Below are 9583 nucleotides of genomic sequence, written 5' to 3' on the forward strand. Positions count from 1 at the left end.
ACTGTTACCTATCCAAGCCCAACACTGAGGCTTACTTTTGAGTAACAGGGCATGTAAGTTTTCAGTTACTGGTGCAAAGAGATAGATGACATACTTTATTTCTTTCTTATTTCTTGAGACCAGGTTTTGCTATGTAACATAGCCTTGGCTGTTCTGGTATTCACGATGCAACAGAGCTGTCCTTGAACTTGGGCAATCCTCCTGCCTTAGCCTCTTTGGTATTGGTATTACAGGTGTGTGAGGCCATGCCCAACAAGATTTAAATAATGCAGCACTTAATTCACTTTCTGCAGAATTTCCTTAAAGATAAACAACATGGCTAGTATCACTAGGCATCCATTGTCACAGAACCTTATAAACAACTTTAACCCATTTCTGATTACTCAAACAGAATTGAAGCCAGATTTTGAAACTTACCTGCCCCTGGCAGCCATGTAGGTGGCGTTGAATGAAGTGGGTCCAGTGTGACAAGTCCGAGAGATGGTGGCTGGGGTATAATGCAAAGAACGCGTGTTTATGACGTATTTCACATAACATAATTGGCAAATGGTTGGCACATGGAGTAAAAGAAGAGGGAGATGCGTCTAATAACGCCATTAGAAAAGGTCCTTCTTACGTCAAGAGAAGCTGAACAATAAGGTTTTCATCTGGCTCTAGTTTTTATGCCACCACCAACTGCAAAAAGTTCAGTTAAAAAATGTTAGCAAACCAGATGTGGTGGTTTGTGCCTGAAATCCCTGCACTTGGGAAAGTGAGGCAGGACACCAAGGGCAGCCCGGTTACAGGGAGAGACTGTTTCAAAAACAAGTAGAAATAAAACCAGATCAGACCAGACCAGATTAGGCTATGCCAGGGCAAAAGAGACCAGACCAGACCAGACCAGACCAGGCCAGGCCAGGCCAGACCAAAACAAGACAAAAAATAATGAACAGAATTGTTTGTTTGAGATCTATGTATGACGGCCCTGAAAACAAAAGTGACTCATTTACACAGATCAACGTGTTCATCTTTTCAATGCAGCTGTCCTCAGAGATTGGATCTTGTGTCATTTAATACTGGAAGAGCGCTGATGCTCTTTTAGGGAGCAGATGAAGTTATTCATTTGATAAGTTGTGCCAATTTCTTGCACTTCTCCCAAATTACAACTCTTGTCACATACCATGAGATGTGCGCGGAGAGAAATGTTTTTGTATTGTAAACTGACACCTCCATTTACTCTGCGGCCTAATTTTATGATGATGCTAAAATGATTACAGTTGAAAAACTATGTAACACTGCCAATTCAACAATGTGTTCTGCAGTGGAATCACAATAAAACCTAGATTTAGAATCCAAAAAATTTATCTTGCTTAGCATGTGATTGTGAAGAAAATTCAAACCACAGTTTTGTGGGAGAGCCAACGTATATTAATTGTTAGGAGACTTTAAAACATTTGCTAGTTTTTTGTTTTGTTTTGAGTCAGGGACTCATTCTGTAATCTGTGATGGCATAGGACTCACCATATAGCTCAGACTGGCCTTGAACTTGCAATGTCTTCCTGACTTAGCCTTTTAAGTGCTAAGTCATTTTACAGATGTGGCCACCACAACCGCCATGCTGCTGCTGCTGCTGCTTCTTTGGAGATATAGAAAATCATAATAACTTTAGGACTTACTGTTCAAGGGAGAAAAAATAATATACAGACACAGGTATGGAACATTGTTTGACCATCTTTGATGTTCATGAAATGAAATATTACTTTATTTTCTTTAAGTTAGATTCAATTTGATGTCAAGCCCTTTCTTTAAAGTGAAATATAGCTGACGATTCATGTGTAAATTGAAAGTGTTAGTGTATGGACTTGCTGTGCACTGTGAGTATATCTCTAATTTCTTTAATTGGAGGCACATAGGTGTGCTGTGAGTGCAAACATCAGCTTAGGAATGACAGGAAGACTGGATTGGGATATTTATAGCTAGTGTTGTGGCAAGCATGGCTCCACAGTGTTTAAACAGTGGCATAGTGTGGTGGGTAGTTGTTCCAGCTTTGACCTGGAAGCACTACCCCTAGTGAGGCTTCTGGTAACGGCCATGCCTACCTATGACCTGTCCTTGGGGCGGGGCCGAGATGGGAGCCCTTAAGACCTGAGATCTGGATGTGCTGGCCCTCTTGGTTCTTGGTGATTTTGGATGCTGGAAGACAGACCGAGTCAGAGTTCTTCAGAGAACCCTGCTGGACTGCAGCTCACCTCTCCCGGATCCTGTAACCAACCCCTTTACTGACTGTAAGTTACTCCAAAATAAACCTCCTTTTTAACTACATGGAGTTGCCTTGATAAACCCCTACCTTAGCATAGAGAAAGCAAGGAACCCAAAGAAAGCTGGTTTATTAGAAACCGTCGTGAACGTCCTAGGAGGGAACTGGCTGGAGGGGCTTTTAAAGGAAAAGACAAAGATGGGGTAAGGGGGTGCTGTGGTTAATGCCGGCCAAGGCTTCGGGATGTGAGGATGTGGAAAGTGAGTTAGCTTTTTTCCTGGAAGAGAAGCAGAAACACAGAGGAAGCCATCGTTAGAGGAGTCTAGACTCTTCTAAACACTGAGCTGCGCAAGCAACAGCGTCCTGTGACAGGGGAGTGTTCCCATCTGTGGGACTCTACGGGAGCACGATCACAGTCCTTTGCACTGGGGGAACTTTGGAGATATTTTGTGATAATTGAGAAAATGTAGAATGGTCTAGAATATTGCATAATTCATTTAGATTAAAGTTGATGCCTTAGGGCTAGAGGAGGAGGAAGTGTCACACAGGTAAAATATCTTTATTTTGAAAAGATTCATTTTCAAGAGAGGCGAAGTGCCTGGAGTACAATGTCTGTCGTCCCCCCCCCCTCCAATGCCTTGCATTCAGAGACATGGCACTAGGATTTGGTTTTTAAGTGCGGTTTCTGGACGATCGAACTCAGGTCCTCATGCCTGTGAGGCGAGTGCTTTACTGAGGGAACCACCAACCTCCAACTAGCAATTTCTTTTTAAAAAGTAAATTAAGCAGTTGCCAGGTCAAATATAAGTGAGTAGATAATTAGGTCGGGAGTTTAGATGACCGAAAACAGAGCAAATTCAACCTGAACTCAGAGATTTGGACTTCTAAAGGGGCCTCATGTCTCAAAGGACACAGAGCTGTGTGCTGGTGTCTCCGGTAGATCCAGCAGCTAAGTTGATGTGCTCAAATTGAACGAATGTTTCAGTGTGTGACAGTGAGAAGAACTTTGACCGTGAAGTGTATGATGTGGTAATGTCCTCACTCTGGGGAAAACCAGGGACCAAAGGTTCCGGGAGTGTTTTCCTTCCAGATAGAAGTCAGGAGACTCATGCAGGAAAAAGAACATCTGAGGACGAGAGCAGAGTAGCTAGAAAGACTGATGTTTGGACCTCCAAAGAGTGTGGAGAGACTGTAGCCTTCTTTCTAGACATTTCCTCATCCTGGCTTTACTTCATCTCACTGTGTTTCCAGTGTTCTAAAAACAGATCATAAACATGTTAGTTTTGAGCTGTTTTAACGTGAGCAGGAAATGTATGTCTGATGTGTACATTTGGTTTCTAGGCACACGCAGTTGTATAAAGTACGAGATACTAGGCTGACGGAACAATATAATCACTGACTGCTTAGGATTATATTACTGATTGCCACCAGTGATTCAGTAGGTGTCAGGAGGAGACGGAGAATATTTTTTGAGGGGTCTATTTTTATTTTGGGTGCGATGCCGAAGGGTCTTATGCAAACAAGGCAAGTGAGTCCTAATTGAGCTACCCCAGTCTGGTCTTAAAGAGCTGCCTTTTCAAAGTCCTTCTAAGAAACAGACCTGCCTGGTCTTGGACTTCACCTCCGACTCACTGCAGGAGAGGGCTTCATAGGGCCCTGCAGTTCCATTCCCAGCTCTCTTCCAGCTCCCTCACCTGGGAGCACCCGCCAATCCCTAAACTACTCGTTTTCAAATGTGACAGTTTTCCTTTGCCCAGAGAGACTGTGCTCTACACGTACAGTTTTCCTTGGCAAGTAGAAAGTTCAACCTTATCCTAGATGTGTTGGAGGGAGCTTTCTCTTCCCAACACATGTCAAGAGACTTTTCTTTCTGCTTTATATTTTTCTTACATGTCTTTCTAGAGCTGAAGGAGATAGCTCCGAATCACCATGGCAAATAGTCCTCTGAGCCCAGCCGGCTCTCCTTTGCTTGTCCTGCTTCCACGAACTTTCTGCTCTAGCGTGGGCTGCACGGGGCTGGGCCTGGCACCTGCTTTTCTATGTTTTTATGAGTTTATGGAGAAATGAGAGAAACAAGGGCAGTATTCATAAACCAGCTCAGGGTTATTACAGGGTATCATATATGGGTTTATTTCTCAAACAATTTTATGAAATCACATTTATGAGTTGTGAAGTACTGAAAATAAAATTCAAGGGATTCACCAAAAGAAAATGCCCGCCCCACACTTGAAGTGTCACTTCAGATTGCTCATCACACGTGTTTGGTTTTGATAAGTGTCTCCGGTGGTCATGTGTTACAGGCTTGGTCTGACTCATGGCCTGTTGGGAAATGGAAACTTTCAGGGGTGGAGGCTAATACTTGGAGGAATTATGTCACTGAGGACTTTCCCTTGAAAGAGATACAGGACACAGTCCCCTTCCTGTCTCAGTTTCCTGGCTATCAGGATACACAGGGTCCTTCCAATGCAGGCTGCCGCCATGATGCTGTGATGCATTGTGTCACCACAGGTATGAGTGGACAGGGCCGCAGGCCAGAAGACTCTGAGGGTATGAGCCAGACTCTTCTTTTTAAGTAGATTGTTTCAGATCTCGGATTACAGTAGTGGACACTTGGTGAACACAGCGTAGAATACAGGAAGAGCATTGAGCATGGTGACTGACATCTGTAATTCCACAACTCAGGATGCTTAGGCAGGAGAATTGGGGTGAGTTCAAGCAGCCTTGAGGTATGTAGTGAGTTCCAGGATAGCCTGGCTACAAAATGAGAACCTGTTTAAACCTGTCCTCCTTTTCCTAACCCCCACTCCAAAAACAAACAAACAACCCCCCCAAAAAAACAAAACAAAAACCAAACCAAAACCAAAACAAAAAGAAAACACCCCAAAGCATATTAGAGCAGATATATTTCATCAATACTAAAAACTTTTGTCCTGTGAGGGATCCTGTCAAGAGAATGAAAAGATAAACCACAGACTGAAAGTGAATAAGTGTTTGACAAAGAATTTATCTAGAGAATGTATGCTTTCAAGTTTTTTGTTTTAAAATTGCAACATTAATGAAAAGTCGCAATCCATCTAGAAAGTGAACCGAGACAAGAATGCCCTTTCTATCGGAGGCTGTGGAAACAGCAAAAGGATCTCTGACAAGCTGGTAGAGAGCTGTGTCTGTCACCACACGGCTCAGAAGAGTTCACATGAGAGCGGGTGGCCTCAGCACACGCTGGGAGACTGTGGCCTACCTGAATCACTCAGGCATAGCTGCTCGGGGCAGCCAACGACACAGGCTCTCTGGAAAATAGCTCAAGTCCTGTTAAAACGGAAAGTTACCCTAGGTAGAGAAATGAAAACCTACACATTCATGCAGACATTTACACACGACTGTTTACTGCAGGAGCCAAATAGTACAAATTGTCCAAACGCCCTTTGACTTGTGTGTAAACTGTGATATAGTCATACTACAGAGTACTAGTGAGCAATAAGAATGAATGTGCTATTGATACACGTAACTATTTGTATGAACCTTGAGGACACCATATGAAATGAAATAAGCCAATCTCCAACAGTTATATTCTGGCCGATTCTACTTAAATAACAATTGTTGAATAACATCACAGACAGGGAGAATAACTTGCTAGCTGTTAGGGATGAAAAATGAGGAGAAGAACGTTTGACTCCGCACACAGGAGTGCTGCAGCTAATTCCAATGTCTTAGAAGTTATTACAGTTCTTGGAGTTGAATTTTGTTAAAATGTGTTTGATTTGGGCAATTAGATGGTTCAGTACTTTAAAAATAGTTCATGACCTCTTTAAATACCACAGCTCTAAAAAAAAAAGGTGTAAGGTAGAAACTCTGCTGCCAGTATGGATGGGGGAAGGGGTCAGAAAGTCTCACCGCTGTGGGCAGAGACAGTGCCAGGGGATGGCTGGGGGTGTGTGTGGGGTGGGGTGGGGTGGAGGGGGTGGAGGGGGTGGAGGGGGTGGAGAGCTAGGTTCCTCCGAGGGCGTGGCTTCGTCTCCAAGGGCGTGGCTTCGTCTCCAAGGGCGTGGCTTCGTCTCCAAGGGCGTGGCTTCGTGAGCCCCAGTGGTGCTTAACACACACAGAGCCTTGGGTAGGGGCCACAGGAACGGAAATAGAGTTCTTACAACGTAGATCAATTTTAAATTCTTTTTACTTTCTTTTATTTTTTACCTAAAATAGAATTTTAAAATGTACTTGTTAGAACAGAAAAAGCAGGATAGCATTGATCGAGTGCATGTAAAACATAATCCTCCATTAAAATATTTGATTAGCATTCCAGAAATACATCTGTTATAGTGAACAGGGCACAGCTGTGTTTGAATTTCGCTTCTATGCATATGGAATTTTGTGGAAAGGAAGGATAGTGTCGCTTCCTGTCACACAGAGTGCATGGTAACAGGGCATACATTTTCGTGTTCTTCCTGACGTACTGGGTTAGAATTCCCAGGGCCCGGCTTTTCTTGGGCCGAGTCAGAATTGGTTTGAAAACATTCCATGCTGGCAGATTTTCTAACACTATCTGGAACTTCAGTGTGCAAAAGGAACTGATTTCTGGTTCACAATTTAAATGTCAGCTGGTCTAGTCAAATTGGTGAGTTCCAGGTTCAGTGAACAGCTCTGTCACAAAAAATAAACCAACAAACAAACAAACTCCCCTGGGAGTGGTGGCACACACTTTTAGTCCCAGCACTTAGGAGGAAAGGCAGCTGGATCTTTGAGTTGGAGGCTAGCCTGGTCTACAGAGTGAGTTCTGGGACAGCCAGGGCTATGTAGAGAGACCCTGTCTTATGAAGGGAAGAAAGGAAAGAGAGAAAGAAAGAAAGAAAGAAAGAAAGAAAGAAAGAAAGAAAGAAAGAAAGAAAGAAAGAAAGAAAGAAAGGAAGGAAGGAAGAAAGGAAGAAAGGAATAAAGAGGGGGAGGAGGGCAGGGAGAGAGAGAGGGAGGGAAGAAGGGAAGGAGGGAGGGAAGAGAAAGGAAGGGATGATTGAGAAAGTCTGTAGCCCCCACACAAATGCCTATTTGCACACACATGTAAGAATGTACACATAGGTACACACACATACACACATACACATACATTCACGAATGCATGCGCACAGCTAAAAGCAGGAGGCATAGACACATCTCAGAGAATTCCTAGAACTGGTTATCATGGTTCTTGTGTGTACGTGTGCACACTTTCCAAGATATGTATAAATGTGTAATGTTACATTTCTGTTTATATAACACATAAAATATGTTAATGTATAAATATAAGGTCAGTTTCTTTATTTAAAAAAACTTATATTCATGGAAAGAATAGGGTGTCATACTTTTACTTTGAGTTACTAATCTATTTCTAAGGACATCCGGTTTGACTGGAGTCCTAACTTCTCCTATCTGCAGCATCAGGAACCACCTAAGTGCTAACTGCTAACCAAAGCTTGCCCTGTAATCCACTCTCCAGAGCCCGGCATCTGTGGCATCTGTGCTGCTACTTTTCAGAGAGTGCCGAACACTAAAGGCCACAGCCCACTTAGAAAGCCACAGTCTTGTCTTCTCTGAATTTCAATGCTAACTTGGGTAGTATGTTTATTATCATTCAGCTAGTATATTTAAAAGATTTCTCAGTTACTTGAGAGTAAATTGTTTGTAAATGGCATTAAAATAAAATAAATCTAAACTAAGCCTCGTGGCTCATGCCTTTCTTTCATCCTAGCACTTGGGAGGCAGAGGCAGGTAGATCTCTGAGTTTGAGGCCAGCCTGGGCTACAGAGTGAGTTCCAGGACAGCTAGAGCTACACAGAGAAATCCCATCTTGGGCTCCCTCTCCCAAAAATGAAAAGGTTACACAATCCACCTCTCAGGCTAGGGTTTTCGTTAACAGAAAGACTGATGTGTTTTTGTTGACCTCAGACCTAGAAGACAGGCTCCACTGTGAAGGAATCTCATCTATTTTCTCTACTCCTTTCTGGTGTTTGAGGCAGGTTCTCAGGTAGCCTAGCTTGGCTTCTGACTTGGTCCGTAGCCAGTACTCTAGTGCTGGAATCAAAGTTGAATTTTGTTTGTTTTTGTTTTTGCAGTCCTAGGGACTGAACCCAGGAACCTGATAGATATGAGGGAAAGGCTCCATCACTGTTTCACCCCAGCCCTTTATTTCTGTCCTTTCCACTCATATGGCTTTAGCTTGCTGGGTACTTTTCATGCTGGAGCAAAAAGCCTATGATTATGTGTTGGCTATGGGGAGACGTGTGTGTGCTCACACAGATAAGCCACTCAGCCCAGATGTCCTCAGATAAGGTTCAGTGCAAGTGAGAACTAGTTATTTGGCAAGCACCACTCTCTAGAGGCTCTGGCAATTTCTTGGAATTTATCTAATGGCTGGACCCTGGGCTTTCAAAGTTGCTTCATGGCCACTGTAAATGTGTGCAGTGGACTCAGTAGCACCTATTCCTGGGTCTGTAAAACGATGACCTTCTTTTCAAGGTCACACCGAGACCTAATCACTTATGGCCAATATTTGTGCTTGTCCCCTTGTGACATGTGAGATGATTTCAAGTGTTGCAAGAGTAATTTCAAAAAGTGGTTACATATTTGTGTTAATGTGTATTCACTACTGCCAGACTTTAAACTCATGGTTTTGCAGCATTATTGATTAAGGCGAGCAAAATAAAAAGTACAACTTTATTTACAGAATATATACAAGTGAAACTACATACTGTGGTGTTAATATTATGTGAAGATGGAAATAACAAACCTGAAGGATTTTTTGGGCGAGAAGTGTGTGCATTTTGTGAGGCGGTGTTGAAGCTCTGGAGGCGCCGGGAGAAGGCAGAAGGAAAACGTACATGAGAGCACTTACTGTTAAAGGCAGTGTTTAGTGAGTGTGGTCTGGTTTAAACTTGGGTCAGATGATGAGGTAAACACTGTGTATATTAACCATCATCCGCAGTGACCAAGGCTTAGGTGGGAGAGGAAGCCAGAACTGAACACGAGTCTCTGCTTCTGAAGCCACCCCTTACTCCTCAGGGCGAGAAGACAGAGACTAGGGCCAAACAGACCTAGTGGAGTGGGGGGTGGCTTTCAGATCCGAACCCGACTGAATAGGAATTAAAAATGGCTGCCTGTTATTTTCCATCTCAGTTATGAGAGGAACAGCGGCTAACCACAGAAACCAGGTGATAAGCATCTGTGCAGGTGAAGAAGGAATGTGAGGATTAAGAGAGAACGGCACCAGAAGGAAAGCCTTGGCCAACACTCACGATGGCCAAGAAATACCCACAGATTTCTAGTTGACATAGGTTTCACTTTTTCAAGGTCATGGACATTACATGCAAGTGAAAGTGAGGT

This window comes from Peromyscus maniculatus, chromosome 14, assembly GCF_049852395.1.
Source record: "Peromyscus maniculatus bairdii isolate BWxNUB_F1_BW_parent chromosome 14, HU_Pman_BW_mat_3.1, whole genome shotgun sequence".
NCBI lineage: Eukaryota > Metazoa > Chordata > Mammalia > Rodentia > Cricetidae > Peromyscus > Peromyscus maniculatus.